The following is a 22,183-nucleotide window of genomic DNA, read 5'->3' as shown; positions in this document are numbered from 1 at the left end:
CGCGGAGTGAAATTATTCCCGGGGCTTCGTCTGATAATTTGCTGCGCAATTGATCAAGGAACCGCGGACCGACAGAAAAAGAAAAAACTTTTCTGCAATCAGTATGAATTACTTGCTAATTTGGTGTCATCAAACATAGAGGCATACAATTAAATGGTGGTATGAGCGTTCATTCAATGCACGAGAGAAACTGAAACCACTTGATAACGTTGGTAGCAAATCTCCAATTCAACCTATTGGAAAGCTATTTAATTATGAAACTACATTTAATAGAACAATGTGGATTTATGCAACTTCCATAAAAACAGAGCACAGACTACACTATCTAGAGTATTGTATAGTCAAATTTGAATAACGTGGCCAAAAGCTTGTGGCATAATTAAATATGTAAATATTCTTTCCATTTGCCTACCAGTATATGATGCTTGCATGAGGGAAACATCCCAAAACGATGACACCCATATAATTGCTGTTGTTTTGAGAAGTATTTATCATGCAACCATGCAAAAGCAATGGAACTATTCTAATTATATTTTACATTAGTAAAGCAGTCCTCTGATGTGCATGTTTTCAAACTTTTTGTGAACAATGTTAGCACTTTAAACACTGGCTGCTTTGAAGTGCATGTATAACAATATTGCATAACAATAATAATTGTGATGTGATATAATGATAATTTGATGGGGGGTGGGTTCATGTAGGTGGGCCCTATGACCCCAAAGTATGCCATGACCGGGCCTCAGGTCAAAGAAGTTGTCTATGTTGATGGCAACACTGGCATACAAATAAAGTCTATCAAAGGTCTGACATTACTGTAGATCTGAAGGTAGCATTTTAAATGGGTGTTTTTTTTTAAATACATAATGTTTTTGAACAGTTTACTTACAGTAATACAGCTTCTAACAAAAGTAGGGTGATATATATTTTACGTTTTCCCTTTAGTTGAGTTCAAAATAAAACGTACACAACAAAATAACAAACACTTGATTTTAAAAAAAAATAGTCGTTTAGATTAGTCGACTAATCGAAAAATTAGTCGAAAGATTAGTCGTTAGAAAATTAGTCGTTAGTGGCAGCACTAATCAAAGCAGCGCAGTATCGAATTCCTTCTCGCAAATCACACTTTAAGTCTGGAAACCTGTGCTATCAATACTGCTTTACTCTTTTGGCCCTTGACAGTATTTTCCTGTGTGTGTGGAGGGGGTCTGAGACTAGTGGAGGGGGTCTGAGACTAGCGGAGTGGGTCTGAGACTAGTGGAGGGGGTCTGAGACTAGTGGAGGGGGTCTGAGACTAGCGGAGTGGGTCTGAGACTAGTGGAGGGGGTCTGAGACTAGCGGAGTGGGTCTGAGACTAGTGCCTCGGTGGAAAACCACAGAGTTACACATCCTGAGACACCACAACAGCAGCTCTGTTCCACTACAGGCTATTAACCTACATGGGTTAGTTGTGAGAGATGCAGGACCGAGTGACATAGTGCGCACGCACACATAGACACACAAATACACATATACTGTAGAAACAAACACACACACACACACACACACACACACACACACATATGCACACACATACACAATGACACATGCACGCCCACGCACACACAGACACACACATACAGACAGACACACATATGCACACACATACACAATGACACATGCACGCCCACGCACACACACACATAGACAGACACACATATGCACACACATACACATTGACACGTGCACGCCCACGCACGCACACACACATGCACGCCCACGCACACACACACACACACACACACACACACACAGACAGACAGACACACATATGCACACACATACACATTGACACATGCACGCCCACGCACGCACACACACACACACACACACACACACACATACAGATAGAGGGCAAAGACCTTGGCGCTGACCGCACCAGGTGTGTGAGGGTGGCTTGTGCTTCCCCGTAGCTCACACACACCAAATGACAACGTCAGATCAAATATTCTTCTTCCCCCCGCCGCCACCCCGCCCGGGATCCGCTGGTGTCAAAGCGCAGAGATGAGTTAAAACAGACCGCTCTGCCTCCCTCCCTCCGGCCTCTTCCTAACCCCCGTACTCCAGATAAAAGTAGTGTGCGGAGATAAAGTGCTATCTCCACGAGTGCAAATCCTCTACTTGATACGTGAACAATGACTGATATGAATAACCTCTTGGTGATAAGTAGTTCTGTGACTATGGAGTAGAGAAATAAATGCGGGGTGACTAATAGTGTGAATTAGAGAAGGAGCTCGGTGAAGGATGCTACATTATGAACCTATTCTCTCTGACAGATCATAAAGCCAAAGGCATCAAAGTAGCAGTGTTCAGTGGAATGACTGAAAGAAGCCCGGTAGTTGAAAGACGATAGTGACATGTAAGAGGAGACAGTCTAATCGAATTAGGTTGATTTACAGACAGAAATAAGAACAAAAATAAGCATAGATTAGCCTGTCTACGAAAAAAATTCTACAATTGCAGATTTTATCTAAGGTGGTGTTTAGACGACAACGAAAACGATGCAAACGGTGATGTTTTTCTGTGTTTGTCATTTAGACGCAAACAGAGGTTTTATCCCCCCCCCCGCAAACAGAGTTTGTAAAAACTCCGGGCTGATCATTTTTTGGGGAAAACTCTGTTTGTTTGCGTCTAAACAGGTACAAACAGAGTTTATGTGAGAAGGCGGAGATTTTTAGTCAGTTCAAAAGAGAAAGAGGAAGTGATTTGTTGCTGTTGTTGCTATTTTCAGGATTCTGATTGGTTAACACGGGCTTGAGCTTCTCGTTACACTGCCACGTACAGGTTTGGCATGCTCCTGAAGGCATATACCCGGGTTAGTGTAAAGGAAAACTTTTCTGAAAACTGACAGGGGGGCACAATGTTATTTTTGAAAACGGAGAGGGTGAAATTTTGAAAATAGCCGGCCACGTGTAAACGTAACATAAGACAAAAAATGCATGAAACCACAAGGTGCCAACAACCATCCCCGCCCCACTCCCAAGAAAAACAAATAGGTTTCAAAATTGGAATGTGTCTGATTTACAGCAGACATATACAATTATCTTATCATCTTTCCTCAGCTTCGAATCATTGCCATTCATCACCACATGAAGCAGTACAGACTACCCAAACCAGCTGCTGCTGCTGCTGCTGGTGGAGGTGGTGGTGCTGCTGTTCTCTGCGTGAACAGTTGGCATATGTCCTCTCAGACATTACGCATTTCTGACTGAGACATTGTACGCGCTATGGAAAACAAAATTGACAGTTGGAGGGGAGGGAAAGGTGGGGGAAAAAATGAACAGAGAGCATCCCAGAATAGTCAGCCCTCCAGTGACACTCACTCCCTCCCTACACCAAACCTGACCACCTCTCTCACTGACCTGTGGCTTGCCAATGAATGGGAAGAGACAGGGAAGGTACGGTATTGTGTTTGACATGCAATTTCATAAAGTATATGTTTCTACACACAACACTTATTGCCAATTTGATGTTTTTGTTGTTGTTGTTGTTGTTGGTTTCTAAAGTGTACACGCTAATAATCAATTCCGATCGCTAATTTTTCACTCACTAACTATGTGACTCCAATTGAAATGAGAAACCTGTCAGAATAGTGAGCATGGTTCATGGGCAGACTTCTCAGGCTAATGTCTTTGGGCACTGCACCAGTGAGGGGGGTAGGGGGAATCATGTTTTCTTACAAGGAAATCACCAGGGGAAGGACAGGTGTAACCAGAAGACAAAGTCTGATCTTGAGCACCAGGGACTGAATATGAATATCTATACATATTTAACAAATAACATATGGCTATATCTATACATATTTAACAGAAATATATAGCTGCATGGAACAGATTTTCCATGACATCTGAATGGTCAATAATCTGACAATGAGCAGATAATGCTTTTCTGATGGCAGGATAAGTGTGAAAGACAACAGGCTTCCCCACTAATACATTATGCAGCCCAGATAGAACTGCTCCCTGATCAAATATCTGACAATGCACATTCATATCATACTTATACATGTATACAATATATACATAGTGATGTATATAAGGCTACATGCATCAGTAATAGAGTTCTGATGTGGTATGGACGTGACCAGGAGACAACTGTATTCCATAAAATTATTAAGTTAGATGTTAGAACCTTCAGATATCATAGAAACATGAGAATAAACATCTCAGCTCAGTTAAATAACTACAATAATAAAAGTAGCATAACCTCAATCCATCTGAAGTCACAAGACACAAATTAACTGTTTGTCCTGCATATTCATAGGCTACATTCATGTACAGAGGCTACATTTGACAACCAATTAAACTCAACCACTCTTGTAAATGTGTCTTTAATCAGCTCCTGAAAGCATGTTCTCTCTTATCCACAAAGGAAATGACAGTGCTGGAACTGAATCAAAGTAATTTCAGCACTTTAGGATATGCTAATTAATTAATGATCTAAAAAGGCCCTATGTGTGTAAATAATGTAAGTGTACGTATGGCAGCTAGCTATGTGAAAAAGACAAAGACTAGAATGGATGAGCATACAGTATTGTACATTCTGCCTACATGGACACACACACACATACGCACACACAAGCACACACACACACACACACACATGCACACCCACGCACGCACATACTGTAGACACACACTCACCCACGCATGCACGCACGCACGCACGCACACACTCACACACACATACACACATACACACACAAACACGGACACTGAATAATGTCACTATTTACAGCTCTTTGAAGCCAAAGGCAGGAAGCAAGGCATGTAAACAACATAATTAGGACAAGAGGTTAAGACAGGCAAGAAGCACTGAGAAACTGCATGCCTAGTTATGCCAGAAAGAGTGATGCCAGAGCCACCATCCTCCCCACACCAGGATCCCCTAGCTAATGCAGCTATGTGTGGAGCACCTCTTGGACTAATCAAGGACATGCATTGTGTGACGTAACCTTGATGATGTCCTCAGGGTTGAAAAGCAGAGCGCTCTATAATCTTTGGTTGAAATACTCACATTGATTTAAACTGACATACTGACATACATAGACAGACATAGCATGATACATTTTGCATGAGTTGCTAACAACCTAGCATGCTATGTTATAGCCTACTATACAGTTTACACGTATAAGACTTTCTATTTTAATTGTTGTTCATTATAATCATGGTGACTATGATTATGGTGGCTCATCCTATGTTGTTTTTACCTAATTTGATAAGCTATTAAGTATGGAATTTTGGTATGTCTGTGTGAACATAACATCAGCAAACATGTAACCAGAGGAAATTAAACCATTAAATGTTTAAATCTGCTTCAAATGAGCAATTAGTATTCAGTAGGCTTTCCACTATATTAGCCTGACTAAACGAGGACTTGTAAACCATGAGTTAATCAATAAGTGCATACTCATGTTGATAATTCATCATTATTACACAGGCTGTTGTAAAGTGAGACTGTTGCTCATCACCCTCGGCTCTCAAAAAGGTTGATTAAATAGACCTCAACTACTAATCAGAATTTGTAATGCACTGTTGAATACACTGTTTTTTATGGGGTCTCGGGTTCACAATTTTCATCGGGCATAAGCAATCATCATATAACCGCCAGACTACTTAAAATGCTACACTAATCTCTTTCTGGGTTGAGTTATCACCCAGCTGCCTGCTAAACCAAACAAAAACATTTCAAAGTTAGCAAATAGTTGCAATTATACCTTAATAAAAAGACATAAACTGTAAAACTGATGGTAGAGTACTCCAGAAACATGCACACGGACATAAATGGAGACCACTTGTCAGTGATTTGTGTGTGATTGTGATGCATTCTTCTAAAACAGGTGGTTAATCAATTTTATGTGCATGCTATGATTAATGTGAACAAAATGCTTTTAAAATCTGTGTGAGCGAGAGCAAGAATGTAATTGTATTACCGGACGAAACACACATTGTAAGAATGCATGAGCTAGACATTAGTGGTAAATGTTTTGATATGTTCCTAAATATGCTTAAAGATGGAGTCTGTGATTTTGGCAAAAGATATTTGAGCTCAATCAAACCACACCCCTTCCTTTCATGCTCCTAAATTAACATCCTGTATGGATTCAAGGTTCATCTGGGCCAATATGCTAAATTCCCATTTTCAGTAACAGGAGTATGTAAAAATCTTTAAACATACACACACACATACACACACTGGTTGGACAGCAAGAGGACTGTGAAGAGCCATGCTGAATTTGACAAAAAAGTTATTGGATGAAAAATAGGGGCCAGAATGTTGTGCTATTGAGTCATATACAGTATGACCCCTTAAGCATATTTGCTAAAAAAAATGTCAACACTATGCACTTTGAAGTACTTTTTACTTCACAGAATAAATACATACAAATGTAATGTAAAACAGATCTAATCAACTAATTACTAGTTAACTAATTAACTATAAATCTATTATATTGTATCACTATATTGCAATATATTTATTACATGTTTCATCCCACCCGTAATGCTTAATCTAAATGAATTTAATGCCTGGAATTACCTGCATGGACTAGATGACTCAACAGGTAATACAGTACATGTAGATTAAACAGCAAGGTGCGAGAAAGCCAACAGTAACACCACCACACAACATGCACAAGCTGTGTGATTTATCTACAAAGATAATCATACATAACCATTTTTTTTGTTAACTTGATAAGTTTTGTTAACTTAACTTTGTCTAACAAGATTTGCAACATTCAGCATGTCACTGTATATTTTAAATGAATGTCAGGTCTGTTAACACAGTCAGTATTCTCAAACAGTCTGAGATGTATTTTCATAAGATGAAAGAAAAACGATCTGTATCGGCTGGCATTTGCAGAGAACAGTAGTAAATATGTCACTGACAGGCCTGGGAAAGACTATAAAAACACTCACCAGCTGCATTTTGTTCAGACAGTAGGCTAAAGACTGGATATCCTTTTGACACTGGGCAAGCCTGTTAACACTTATGAGCCTGTGTCTAGTCTGATGAAACATCCTGGTGTTAAGCAAGCTACAGTAGGCCTTTGTGTGTGTATTTAGTTTGAATTCGTAAAGAACAGATATACAGTTTGTCTAATGTTTTGCTATCATAGATATGCATATTTACTAGCCTGTGATATCGCCTTGTACAATCAATGACCATGCATCTGCACAACAAAGGCTGTAGTTGTGGAGGCAAAGCAGAGAATGTATCAAGTCATCATCCATAGCTTCCATAACTTAATATTGCTCACAAACATCAATCTTCTCATCACCGTCTCAGCATGGTCGGGGGGAGAGGACATGACTCCGGCTTAGCGCCCTCTGCGTGAGCGATTTATCCTACAAACCGATTTTAATATCCAGGCTACACTTATACATAATGATAAAGGCTTTTCAAAGGCTTTTTCAAACGCGTTTTAACGTATCATATCACAATAGTAGGCGAGTTTCTTACCGTGTTTTCCCTCAGTGCTGATTATGTCGACTATGCGGCCTTGGTTTTATCTGACTAATCAGCCTACAGACGCGGCCATATGGTCAAGGCACCTTGTCAATGAACCGTCTGTCAACGCAACAGTGTATTTGTCCTCAGCGCGCTAAGAACGTGTTCTTACCTCGACGATAAGCGTGTTCGAGAGGACTTTTCATGCGTTCACATGTTAGAAGTGGGGCGATAAAACTTTGTAGATGTTTGTTGCAGGCTAGGCTATATCCCATCTGAGGAGAGGCGCAGTGTCAGTTCCCTCAAGTGGACACTGTTTCTAAGGAAACCAAACGTCTCTGAAAGGGAAGCAGGTACTCCATATGGATTAACGGACAACGCACAAACATGAGTAGAGCTACTCTATGAGATGGGTGGGGATGGTTGGGTTTACCGGAAGACAACATAAAGTACATACTGTAAATATTACATTGGGGTGTTTTTTACATCAATCAAACGACTCCAATATCTGTTAGATAGAGACACTGTTAGAGACACAGTAACTAACAACTACTGTATTACTCTGGGCTCATGGATGACCTGACAACTGTCATTTTTACTCCAATCATCTGACTTTTAACGGATACACTAGCATTTGATGTTTTTTTCCTTGTCTCCTTATCAGACAAAATAGGCTACTGCATGAGGCTACATATTTTAGGACACCTTGTTTGAAAATGATGATGGGATGTTTTTTTGCAAAACTCTCTTGTAAACAAAGATGATCAACAATATCAACACTCCACAGAGAAAAACAAATGTTGTTATTGAAAAGTGAGAAATATCAGATTTATAAGTTATCTCGTGATAGTGAAATAGTAGAGTGAAGAAAAGGTTGTAACCTTCTGTAGACTTAAAGGTTACCTGTTGTGTCTCTTGATTTGTCAAGAGCAATCACTTTACCCTGCAGTGCTCTTTCAGCACTGTGTGAGCTAAGGTCATATCCTACATCAACGGTAGACCATGCTCAAAACTGTTATATGTTTGGCCCAAACAATATTTTTTTTCTTAGAGAAAGATAGCCATCACCCATGGCATTTTAAAGAATACAGGACAAATGTCTGTTGTTTTCTTAGCCTAGGTCCATAATAGAATTAGAATGAATTTACCTCACTTATTTAAGAAATCTTGCTCAAACATACTATTAGCAATTAGTAATTAATAGGCTACGTAATAAGTAATTATTTCATGCCAATTTGGTTAAAGTGTATTACTTTGTAACTTCTTAGTCTGTCCAGTGCTGTTGAACATTTATTTCCAGTAAAGGCCTCATGGTCCTTTAAAACATCATTGTCCAAAATGGCACACCAAGTGCTTGATACTTGCACTTGTATGAAATTGAGGGTATAGCACTTTGGTATTGCCAGCTCCGTGTCCTACCAGGAGATTGCCAGGCAGTAATGGTATCGGTTGATGACCTGATGCTTTCCATTGCTTGAATTTCACTGTGATTCCTGAAATGGCGAGCATGAAGCCTAGGTGAGCAGGGAAAGCTTTTAGGCACAACCTCTTCACTCCAATAGCTCCGGCTGTGCCCAGCCTGTTGGGTGGAACGTACAAACAGACTGAAGACCGTTTTTTGTACTGTAATGGCTTGTGCTGTGTCCATTCATTTGGATCCAGACTGTCCGAATGACTGAATGCTGAAAACCACTGCATAATGCAGTAAAAATGTGCACACCGATAGCTTGTGTATTGAAAATAGAGTAGAATGTAATGTATTCATATGTTGAATGAAAACCGTGGCTCTTTTCAACCTATTTAGCATTTCTCCACTGCAAAGTGTTGACTACCTACCCAGCAGTCAAATGAGACTTAATGACCAAATGGAGAGGCAATGGAATGGTCAGGAAAGGTACAATTAGCCAAACTGAAATAATTGACAAACCCATTAACCTTGTGGTATTTGCCAAACCATGAGAGCTCTTCATTTCAACAAGAAAGAGGCTTGGTAGAAAACAGCATGCTGCATGTCAAGGTAGACATTGAATGGTTTGTCTCTCTCTCTCTGTGTGTGTGTGTGTGTGTGTGTGTGTGTGTGTGTGTGTGTGTGTGTGTGTGTGTGTGTGTGTGTACACTCGCTCCATGCTGTTGTTCAAGCTATCCACTGAAAGGCAATGAACTTTGCCTTGAGGGCAGAGTTCTGGAAAAAATGGTCTACATTTTGCAGAGGAAGCCTACTGTATGTCCCCCATTACACATCACACGAGCACAAATACACCCAGGGCAACAGATTTCTTCATCACTGTCCAAGATTGCTATAAGATAAAATATGTTCTATTCTGTGTTTTCTGGAAAAGTCTCGATATGTGAATGTAAAAGAGGTTTGATTAACACACTGAGGATTGGTTTTCCCTACCTATAAATTGCTTTAGTTAAAAGCATCAAAAATAGGTAAAAGACAAACAAACAGATGTTGTCATGTAATAACGTTGCAAGAATACATTTTGCTGAACACTGGGCAAAGTGTTTGAGTGAGACCACAAAAGTGCTTCACACAGCAAGTGTCACTGCAGGGTGACAGCATGAAGATAATCCAGCTACTGCAGGCCCTGAAGCCTGGACAACCATCAGACTCCTCCTTTGCTTGGCTAAGCAGTGCCCTTAGCTTGATGTAGCACCTACCTAAGCATGCCGAGTTTTTTATTTTATTTGTCTAAAGCAACTGGTCAGCAGTGACATCCCCCCTTCGCCTCCTTTGCTAGTTCAAGCTCAGCAGATGATCTCCAACGGCAAATAAATGCTCTTTTAAAGTAATTATCATTTCATTTGGACCTTGTTTTGCTAATTTATTAGTGGGCAAAGCAGGGGAATGATAAAGAAACTAGTGTTTTTAAGAGGAGATTATAAAGTACTAAGGACAGTATAGCTTCGGGGGATGAATATATATATAAATATATATATTAGCAGATTTTCATTTCAAGACTCATATTGGACATCTTTTCCAATATGCTTCCCCTTCCCTGTTGGGCTAGATTAACGATTTGCCCTTTTGCTTCGAACGTTCCCCATCTTTCTAATTCCCCAAGCCTGGGGAATCTTCATTAGGAAGAGAAATATTGACCTTCAAGTGTCTTTATGAGAATGTATAACAAAAGAAAGCAAACATTTATCCATATGACTCCACAAACTATCATCCTCACCATCAACCTAAAATGAAAATGCTATTCAATACCTCCTCCTCTACAGTCTACCAACCAAGTTACTCTAATGCATGTGTTCTGTCTACCAGCCAAGTTACTCTAATGCATGTGTTCTGTCTACCAGGTGCACTGTCAACCAGGTGCAGAATGCTCACCATTTCCACATACTGTATAGTCCAGCATCATCACTATTTGGTTGCAGGGCCAGTGTACAGTACATCAGTTGGCCTAATCTAAAGTGATATTTTCACATAAAGAAGTACATTATAGCTTTTCTCTTTCCCACTGAAATCTATACGTTTTGTTAAAGTTCACCAGAAGTGACAAACAGGCAGCTCTTCAATTATGCTGAATGTGTAATTTATTTAACCACATTGATCTCAGTAAAAATGTCAAGTTTTTGCCTGAAATTGCACTGTGCCTATACAAGGGCATTGTTCCCACCTCTTTTGGGGTCAACCATCAAATGCTGGACCTCTATAGAAAGCTGAGAACCTGTAGTTTTTGTAGGTAACAGTCAAAATAACTGTGAGATGTACTGACAAAGAGCTACAGAGGCTAGAATATTGTTTTTTTCTTTCTGCCGGATTACAAGCATCTCTTAACTGACCACATGTCAGCCCTCAGGTCACTTGATATCCCTTAGAAACACAACTGAACCCTAGCACCAGGTCTTGCGAAGCTGTGTGCAAAAGTAGATCAATATAGAATGAAAATATGAGTGCTTTAGACTATTATTTGCCAAGGTATGCCCATGCGTTTTGTAAAATGCCTATGGATACTCCCCATAGGACTTTTTGTTATCCAAAATGCATACTGACAATCAAATGCTTACTGCACATGAACCCCTTTGTGTAGAAGCATAATCCTGGTCTCAAATGAAAGGTAACACTTTGAGGTTTCTTGTGGACTATTTAGATTGTATGTCAGGTGTTCTGATATAGACTGACTACACAAAATATGGAATAATTACAAAAAAGTCTCTATTTTTGCACTTACTTTGTTTGTTCAATGAGTGTGTATAACATAGACTATACATCTGTACAACTAATATTGGAAACATGAAGATTCAATTTCTATGGATTCTTGTGAATATTTCAGTACCCAATATGTTGCATCTATTGTGCTGCAGCTACACTGCAGCCAGAAGTCAGGGTAGCACCAAAAGTGGAGGAGACATAATAAAATTAATCTGAGAATGTAAAGCACTATACAGATTGTACATGAAAAAAGTTGTCATTTTTGGATTCCCAAGAGTCAAAGCTTTGAAATTGTGTATAACATTACTATGCTACATAGCAATATGGTGCATACAATTGATTTAGAATGTTGGGGGGAGGTGGGGAGGGGGGTAACCGTCCCGCCGGCGGGACACTGAAATTTATTGGGTTTTAAGACATTTATGTTCTATGTACTACCAATGAGATGCTTCAATTAAATTACTACTGCTGTGATCTTTTCCTCTGCAAGTGTTGCAGCGATATCAATGGATAATTGCGGCAAATCAGGTCCACTGAGCACAACTTGAGCTTTCACTTGTGTGATTAACATTCTCTTCAGATATAAACCATGTTGATTTAAGGATTAATTTTCTGAAAATCAGTATTGTTTTTTTGGTACACTGTTGTTGGTGAATGGTGTTTCTGGTCTTATGTGGGTTTTGTGATTAATTGTCATTCAAATTATGATTTAAAGGTACTATCACAAAAGATGTGGTCAAGTAGAAATATGTATTTTTCAATCTTATACAGAGGAAATAACAGACAGGTTGAATCCACTTCAATCCAGTGCTTTTCAGGAGGATTCAATCACGTGCAATTCAAATGCCTGCACCAAAGTCACTATGACATCACAACACCAGAATTGAAACCACTCCTCTTTGATACATGTATAATGCCTCACACCATCATCAAAGCACATGTTCAAAGCACCCACATCAGTACATCTTGCACCTCTGCCAAAATGCATTTATTTAGTTTTATGGCTCTAAACCTCAGATTTCATGATATCATTAGATTGTCCTCTTTGTATTTGATTGAATCCCATGTGCATATAATGAATGTGCCTGATATTAACACAAACCTTATAAAGATAGTAATGCAAGAAAAGAGTCCATGAACTGTGAGACAGTTATTGAATTTTAATATAAATCGCACCCCCTCACGATAGGGACATGTTCCCACTAGTGCCCCCTCTTCAACACCAACCTTTCATAAAAGAATGCCTTCTCAAGTCTGGTGCCCAGATACATGCATGTTATGATCTTAGATTCTGTGAAGGACACTGAAGACTGAGACTACCTGGAATTCAGCATGCAATGTGAATCACATAATTATTTTGATATTTTGATATTATATTGATATTTCTTTCACAATTAGAAATACTTCTTGTGTGTGTGTGTTTGTGTGTGTGTGTGTGGATTTGCTATTGTAATAAACATGTATAGGGCAGAGCTACTTCCTCCATGCTTCTCCTTGTCAGACAAGATGTTCGGCTTACAGAACAGCTGACTAAACAACCATGTAATAGAGAGTCTACTTGAACACACAGAATCATCTGGGAACTGCCTTGGGAGCAACACCTATTGCCCTGTGAAACCGATATAATTACGCTGCAGCATCTTGATGCTCCATGTGAATAATAAGGCAGAGAACATATGTGCACATATGGTCATCGAACATGTTATTTAATGTAGTGTAAACTGAAGGCTTAACACATGTTGGTAGGCACCAATTTAGTTCTTATTAAATATGCCATATTTTGACCATTATTTTATGTATGCTACATTGTATACTATTTCAATCATTTGTGCAAAATAACACAAAATAAAAAAACTACTGAATGCAACCCAAAGTATATATGGACATTCCCCTGAATGTATTATGTTAATTGCACAAATAATATACACACACACACTGTACCACCACACACATTGGATATCAAACGTTAATGGTATAGCTTGCACCTTAGTCCACAAGCTGAGCTATTGGAACATTTGTTATTGTGGGAATCTCATTAGCTTAAAATGATGATTTCTTGACAATGACTGAACTTTTCAATAACGAGAAATGTGTGTGGAACTCATACAATAAAACCTGTAAACCATTTTTTAGATAATTTAATAGAATTTCCAACCATTTTGGATCTTCAAATCTTGTTTTTTTTTTTTTTTGGTCTCTGCTGTGCAGAATAAAAAAAAATTGTGCAAAAAATTATTTCCAAAGCCACAGCCATAAAAGGGGTGGAAATCATTGACACTTTTATGAGGAAACATTTTTTTTATCCTGTCACAAAACTGACGGTGTAATGAAAGATCATTGCATGTTTATCTCTCGCACTGCAAGGCCCTAATTTTAAAGCGTGTTGTGTATGTGGTAACCAATGCTCATTTGAGTGAGGGGGGCGAGGGGGAAAGGAGACGGTTCCCAGCAAGGACACCTACCGCCCTTCCCTCTGCACCCCTGGGATTTAGATATTAAACATGAGTTATGGCGAATGATTATCCCCCTCACCTTGCCTTAAGCAATGATGCTCAGTTTTTACAGAGCCATCAAGAACCCGCTGTGTCAGAGATTAGTATGATTTCAAGTTATTGTCAACCACAAGAGAGTTTAGGTGCTTGATTTATGTCTTAATAAGTAATGCAAGTATTCTACAACAAAGAGGGGAAATGGCTGTGTTTGGTATAGTTTAATATTTAGTGTTGGGTTGGGTGGGATGGGGTGGGGTGGGGTGGGGTGGGTATTTTTGGAGACAGGAAAATGTAGTGCTCTTGCCTAGAATTTTATTGAGCTCAAAATTATCTCGCTCTTGCTGTTTACTGGGCGCAATCCATTTAATGTGTTGTCAAACCAAATTACCCTTTCAAAAACTGGGTCAGAGATTAGGCCACTTGCTTAATCTGACTCCTCTCGCCCCAGACATTTTAATTATTGTGGAGTGGAGAAAGTCAGGACTCAACATCCATGCTATCTTGTCGAGGAGGCTGAATGAATGGTAATGGCGCATGGAAGCAGTGACTCAAAGATCACATTTGTGATTCAGAGTTTTTAGGAACTAGAAACAAACAAACAAAAAAAAACTCATATCCACACAGAAGTAAAAAACAAACATGTATCAAATATTAAATACTCTAAACATGTGTGGGTGTGCATTGGCACCTTTGGTAAGATGGGTAAATAGAAGTATAAAACAAATAATCTTTTGGCATTTTATCCTAGTTTTAGTTAGTTTTAAAATGAAAACAATGGGGAAAAGTCCAGCGTTGAAGGTAGCAAATCTATTCTTCGGAAAAAAAAATCCTGATAAAGACATACATATGTTTAACAAAGCACAGTAATAAATAGATTATAATAAATGTGGTGGTGTAAAAAATGCTGTTGTACATGGAAAAAGGGGTTTTTCACATATCTGTTTTTTTTTTTTTATCTGCTGTCATAACTCCTAACCTTAACTAGGGAGAGCTCACCCAAGAAGACCACTGGAGACAGGGATATGAGCAGTCAGCATGGTGGAATTTTAAGGCATGTGTGTAAGGATTGTGAAAGTTGCTGAACTCAAAACTTTTAATAAAGCAAGAATTATTCCAGCCTGGAAGACATAAGACTTTTTTCATACTTCTCTGGCTCCAACTGGACCAATCACTGCTAGATTTTTTCTCATTATGTGGCAGACGTTAGCCATTTTTTCCCTCAAATGTTGAATAGAATAACTTCTAAATTGAGCCAATGTGCTTGTCTTAGGCACATTCCAGCTAATGTATTCATGCCTGTTTGAAAGATGCCTCGCTGATAATGCCTACACTCTCTGTGAACTTGGGGTTTGTAAATTGTTTTCTTTTTTAGAGAACATCAAAAGCTTTGCTCTGCTCCTCATAATTATCAAGAAAATAAATCAACCACCTGTCCATCTGTGGCACAATGCTTTGCCTGACAGGCAGAACTTTGCTGAACTACAAACATGCTTCTGGAGGATAAACTTTTGATTAAACAGATGCAACCATCCTCCCTTGTGGATAATGATCAGCATAATTACCGTACCATACCGTACTGTGTGAATGATTGGATACTAGACTGGTTTTAAAGGAAATATCACAACAATGGGAGTGGCAGAATACTAATGCAAATATCAAAACTGGTAGGAATAGTTCATGTCTTTCTTTTTGCACTTATAAAGCATGCAAAGTTTTGCTTGTCATGTTGACATTGCCTTTGCAGATGCATTGATTGTAAATGCAAAAATATATAAAACATTGATTAACCTTGATCTCTCCCTAAAAACAGTGTACAATTTGTAATCATGAAAGTGGATGAATAAATATATTTGAATCAATAGCCAGTCACAAAGACAAATGCTGTGACTGGCAAGCCTTTCTGATTTGCTCTCCTGCTTGTAGGAGAAACAAAGCTTCGGCCATGTGTATTCTTAATGAAATGTCAAACATTTTGTAAACATTTTAAACTAGACAGCGGAAGATAAAAGTCAAATGAGGTCTTCGGTGAGGCAAAGGTTGTTATACTTAAAGGAAGCACTCATACAGATAAAACTGAATCTTGTGGAAGGGCTGTGGTAAATGGCTGATGGATGGATTGAAGGGCATACAATTCCCCAGAGTATTTGTGGTTAGCTGATATTAAAGATGCATGTGTCAGTCTGCTTGTTTCTTCTGACCTCTGCAGCCGCTGTTGGCAACTAGGAACTTTCTCCTAAGGTCATATGAAAGATTGTGTTTACAGCAGGGAATGTGCAATTGGAGCGATATCACACCACGAGAGGTGCTTGTTTAGCTCTGTAAAGCAGAGTGATACACACAGTAAAGCATCACAATGCAATTATAGTAAATATCAGCACTCATGGTATGCCCCTTGTCCAATCAAATTAATCAACCATAACTAACTGTTGTGCAATGCAGTTTATGGTAATGCATTTTGGACTGTATATGCCCTTAACCTGTTTAAGAGCCAGTGAATTCCTTTCATTAGATGTACAGCCTGTTATTACATCCCTGCATTCAGTCACTTAGATTCTCACATAATCTAAACATCTATTATTTTTATTTCTATTAAATATATCTATGACTTAAATTATGTTGAGACCTTTTTTGTTACCAATGCTGCCACTGGCTTGGTAGAACATTACAGAAACGTGCAGTCATTGTCACAACATTCCTATTTTTCCTTCAGTGAGAAAGAACAGAATTCTGCACTGTTCACTGTTCATCCAATGGCAAGCATCAGTTTTGACATACATACCTTCACCACAATATGGCTCATGATTATGAACATGGACCCCAGCCAATAAAGAAATCTCAGTAAAATCAAAATGGAATCCAATCACATAGGGCACTTCAGAAACGCTATATGCTTTCTGATTTGGGGGGAAATAATCCTATTGGGCTTTGTGACTGGTACGGATTTAAGTGTCCTCTTCCATCTGATTGGGAGCACATGTGCGGCTTGTGCCATGCTCTTGGCAGTAGATCTGGCCAAGTGCCATTTTTGATGCAACCTGCATGCAAGCACTCTCCCTTGTGAATAAGCCCCACAATAATTACCAGTCTTCTTCACCTTTGGCATTCCAAAGGGCAAGAAGGCAACTGGATGAAAAATGCATAACTTAAATAGCTCCCCCTGCCTCACTTTGAAAATTCAATGTATCTGATTTTTCAATGATCGCTTCCAGAACTACCATTTTATTTCTAATAAACACCATCATTTACCAAAACGAATTATCCCATCATGTTGTGTATCTATCTAATTACTCTATTTTCAGTGTATCTATAAACAGTGTATTTGCATTTAGTCTTGTGGTAAAAATCAGCATTTCATTCAACACTGATGATCAAAAGCTAATATGAAAACGGTGACATATGACAAACATTAAAATATTCTAAACAGGTAGTTGTAAATGTGTATATGTGTATCACTGAATATAATGACTGATATACCATATTATTATTGTTTATAAATGTTTAAAATGTTTTGGTACCCTTGCCAGGGGTAATCATGATACAAAAGCAAAATCATACATGTTCCTTTTAACACATGGAAGACATGTTCAGAATATCAACCTGTGTGTAGTCCACTCCAGGTAGTCCAGTTAATGAGACTCTGCAGAGCTTCACAGCTCTGGCCCCCTGTGACGCTCTCCATGGTGCTAAAACCACTCTCTGGGGTTGATGACAGTGGTTTTCATGTTCTGCTCTAAAATATACACTTGTGTTATTTTCATGATGGTTATTCTTTTGCCCACCCCCTTCATCTCAGGCTGAGAGGGCAGGCTCCATGGCCTCCAGTCTTTACAACTACTGTATGTGCACAGGAATTCTACTCTTCATGAGCAGGTCAACTTGTTTATGTTTATACGTTCATATTTAGTAGACATTTTAGTCTAAAGATTACCTACAATCAATAAACAACATTATCATAAAAAATGAGCAGTCCGTAGTAAAATAGCCTAGAAATTCCAACATTGCTACATGGTTACAAACGTCATGATTGCTTTATGGTTACAAACCTCGGCTGTGAGGAAAAAATAATTACTTACAAACAAGGTGATATACACAAGCAACCTATAATTTCATGAGTTACCCACATATGTGTGAGAGCAATCATATATGTATGCATGCCAAATATACATGCATAATGCGAATTGAAAAACACAGTAAAGGGAATCCTGGTGCCATGTTTTGATTGGTCAAATGCTGAAGTCAACACCAAACTGAAGTGAAAGTGAGCTGTTGTCATGGTGTCCAGCATGTTGCTCTGTCACAATACAACAGTAAGCAGGGAATTACTTTCATACTTACCAAATTGTAATGACTCTAAGGCTTTCAATCACATGAATGCCCATACATTCTCAGCTAGTAAGATATATAAGTGCCCTGCATGTTGTATGATTATGGAGGCTAGACATTTCACAGAAATCCTTGACAGAGGTAAAACTATACTCAAGCCAAGGAGGTCATTTACAGTCAACGGCTCACTGGTAGATCCTGGTGCAATCTTTCTAGCATTCTAAAGCTGTTCTAGAAATTCTGAGATCCTTTCTTCAGGGTGTGCTGTTATCACAACCAGTGCCTTATAGGGCTCTGATCACAACCAACATTAATTAGTGATAATTCTGTAGGAACAATGGGCAAAGATGAAACAAGTTTTGACGTGATGTCAAGATGTATATTAGCCAGGTTATGACCCAGTTATTATGTAATCCCTCTATGGCAGGAAACTGTTTAATATTTCACGAAGTTGTCTTGTTTGATGCCATAAATGATGTAATTAAATACCGCAATAGTGGCTGAACTGTGGTTACATGAAAATTGTGAAAATGTAATCAATGAACACAAAACAAAAAATGCTTTCAGTGTGCTTGAAGTCTGGCATATTGAATGTGGTCTGTATTGTTGCCTTTCAATGCAATGCAGAACAGTATGCTCCTGTTTTTATGTACAATAATGACAAATGCTTTTTAGCTATTCCATCTTTTAGATTCATCCTTAAATGCCTCCTGCACTGACATCAGCTTGTGTGCTGTGCACAGTCAGACCGAAGCCCTTCTACTCTTATTGTGCTTCAACAAAAGGGAAATGAATGTGGTCAGTCTGAAGCCCGGGACTGTCTATGACAGGTTGCATTGCTCTCTAAAGCTGGAGAAATAAAGTCATGTCCTCGGTGACCTAGTTATCAGAGCTGCTCAGCCTTCTCACTCTCTTGCCCTCGCGCAGCCGGGTGATTTTTTATTGATTGGTTGATTTGAAACAGCTGCCACCGTAGCCAGTATAACCTACAGGTGTCTGGGAGTAGTTCTGCTGCCATTTCTGTGCCATGTGCTAAGGATTCCCCGGGCATGTTTAGGAATAGTAATTGGACAGGGATTGGGTCTGTCTCAGAGTAGCTAACACATGAATCAAGCTGAACTAGGCACCATTTTTCTTTTCTCAGTTTTGTCCCCTTTTGAGTGTGTCATGTGTGCTCAATTTTCTACCCTGTCTGTGCTACAAGTATGTGAACATAAGCTATTCACTTGGTAATGCATATCAATATTTATGTGAGATGTTTGTGAATCAACTGTATGAAAATTAAAACTAGATGTACCGCATAGCGGTACAAAATATGACCGCCGCTCAGTCCTGTACAGCCGTTCCGCGAAAATAAATAACACTTCAATTTGTCTCCATATTTTACTCCATCCCCCACTCTTGAAACTTTTGTGTATGCTTGTTTGGCATGCCTGAGTGTGTGTGTGCGGCTGCACAGAAAGTAGCCTACTGGTGCTGAAAAGTTGAATAGATTGTAGAATAGCCAAAGAAGATGTAGCATTGTTATAAAACCTTTAAAATCTCTAAACAATCACAAGTAGGGCAGTTCATCACAGTTCATCCATTGCAACTGATTGATGAAAGGTCATTTACACCTGTAGGCTACATTGTATTTGGGAAAAGCAAAAGGTATCAGCATAATGTTATTTATGTATTTATTTGTTTGTTTGTTTGTTTATGAACAAAAACATCTCTGTCAGTTCCATGCCGTTTTCAACAGCTTTCAAAAACAAAGGTCATTTTTGGATGGATGGATTTTTTGTGAATGTTTCTTCTTCTACATAAGATTTTAGTCATCTTTAGTTCATGTAATACTTCATTGTCAATGCACAAATTAAGTAACAGTAGTCTGAAACGTTATTGTTAATGCACAAATTAAGTAACAGTAGTCTGAAACGAAATGCTGTTTTACATGTAACCAGTGGTGCAAATAACTGACATGTCCAAATGGGCCTTGATGAAATGCGTCGCTAGACTGTTCATACACATTTTAACGGGCCAAAGTCAGGGCCGGAGTGGGGCCACTTTTCAGCCCGGGAGTTTCAGGCCCAAGACCGGCCCACTTTTTTAGTGGTGGTGGAAATTGGATAAATAAGGCAACATTTCAGCTCTTACTATCTTGTAGTTTTTATTATAGGCTAATATTCCACAAGGATAGGTTGATAAGTTAACAAAAACAGGAAGGAAGAAATAAAGCATTTGAAATGTATCCCACAATTCCACTAAGAGGCATATTGAACTAGCCTACTGTATTGTTTATGTTTTTTTCTGCATGGGTCAGCTATTATGTTGTTGTTTGGTGATTTGCTCCTTTACTACATCCACTTCTGAGCAAACAAGCCATATAGGTTGATCATGTAGCCTACTGCTGTCATAGCCTACTGTTCTTTCTTACATAAAATAACTTTAATTCATATGGTTAACTCTATTATCCTTTCTACTTGTCCCTATAGTCATAGTTAATTTTGGGCCCATCATTTTCAGCGGGGACTGGCTGATCTGCTGCTCAGGCTACTTTTGTTTTTAGGCCTATAGGCTACTGCATACACAGATCAAGCTTGCGTTTTGTTATCAATATTTGCATAATATTTGCAAAGTCTATGAATAGCCATATTGGATGATACCAAAATGCTAATATTTTAATTCATTTAATATGTTACTTGCGAATAGGTTGACAACGCTATAACGTCTAGAAGGTTATTAGCCCAATTACGCCGTTATAATCATCAAATCTCTCTTTACCAGTTGCCACTTATGTCTGTCCTCTTCAAAAAAAATTGGAAGCATGGCACATTTGGCAGCATTTCCCTCCAATACTTTTAGTCTTTTTTACCTGGCCTTTTCAGTCCCTCGTGGCATCTTTCTACTATCCATCCTCCCTGACGCTTATCACTACAGGGCCGGCCCGGCTGGTATCTGAGAAAACTTTTTAGGAAAGACGGGCTATATGGACCCATATAGGGGAGGGGAGAACAACCCATGCAGAGGCTGCGGTGTTAGGCATATAATGCGAATGTATAGCCAACTTGAGAAGATAGATTAACGTGACAAATGCCAATATTTTTCCCTCGACCGGCCCAAAAGTGAAGCGGCCCACCGGGAAATCTCCCGATTCTCCCGATTACCCACTCCGGGCCTGGCCAAAGTTGAAGAACTGTTGTCCGTTATTGTTCGTGCAAATATAGGCTGATTCATGTTCCCTTGCATTGTGTAACTGGGGTCCATGGCTAGTCTGGCTTTCACCAGACCAAGCTCAATCTTTTAAGAAATAAAAAAATAAATAGCGGGCAGATCAGGCTGGGTTCACCCCAGCCTAGTCCATGGCACCCGATATTGTTTAATTTTCCGATTGAGATATCCACGCTCTGGCTATTCTAAATGCAAAAATGCATCAGGGAGTTATGACAAAACTGTAACTAACAAACTAGATCCTAATAGAAAGCTGTTAGCTTCCCTAAGCTACAGGTAGGCTTATAAGGTAGGCCTATTTACAACATAAATTGTCAATAGGCTATGCTGGCGACACAAATAAAATCTCCTTTGGAAAGATTACGCCTTACAGTATCAAGCGGACTGCCATATTGTGGCGAAAAGTTAAGGAAAGCGCGAATGAAGTAGCCACTTCTAAATGGGACCCACTACAGGTGTGTTGCTAAAGCAACCATAATGAAATGAAGGTGTCATTGTTTGGATACTTCAC

This window comes from Alosa pseudoharengus, unplaced genomic scaffold, assembly GCF_046254945.1.
Source record: "Alosa pseudoharengus isolate Yale_2024_CS ecotype anadromous, Long Island Sound unplaced genomic scaffold, YU_APseudo_1.1 YU_APseudo_1.1_scf_15, whole genome shotgun sequence".
In the NCBI taxonomy this organism is placed as follows: Eukaryota; Metazoa; Chordata; class Actinopteri; order Clupeiformes; family Clupeidae; genus Alosa; species Alosa pseudoharengus.
This window is presented reverse-complemented; position numbering follows the sequence as displayed.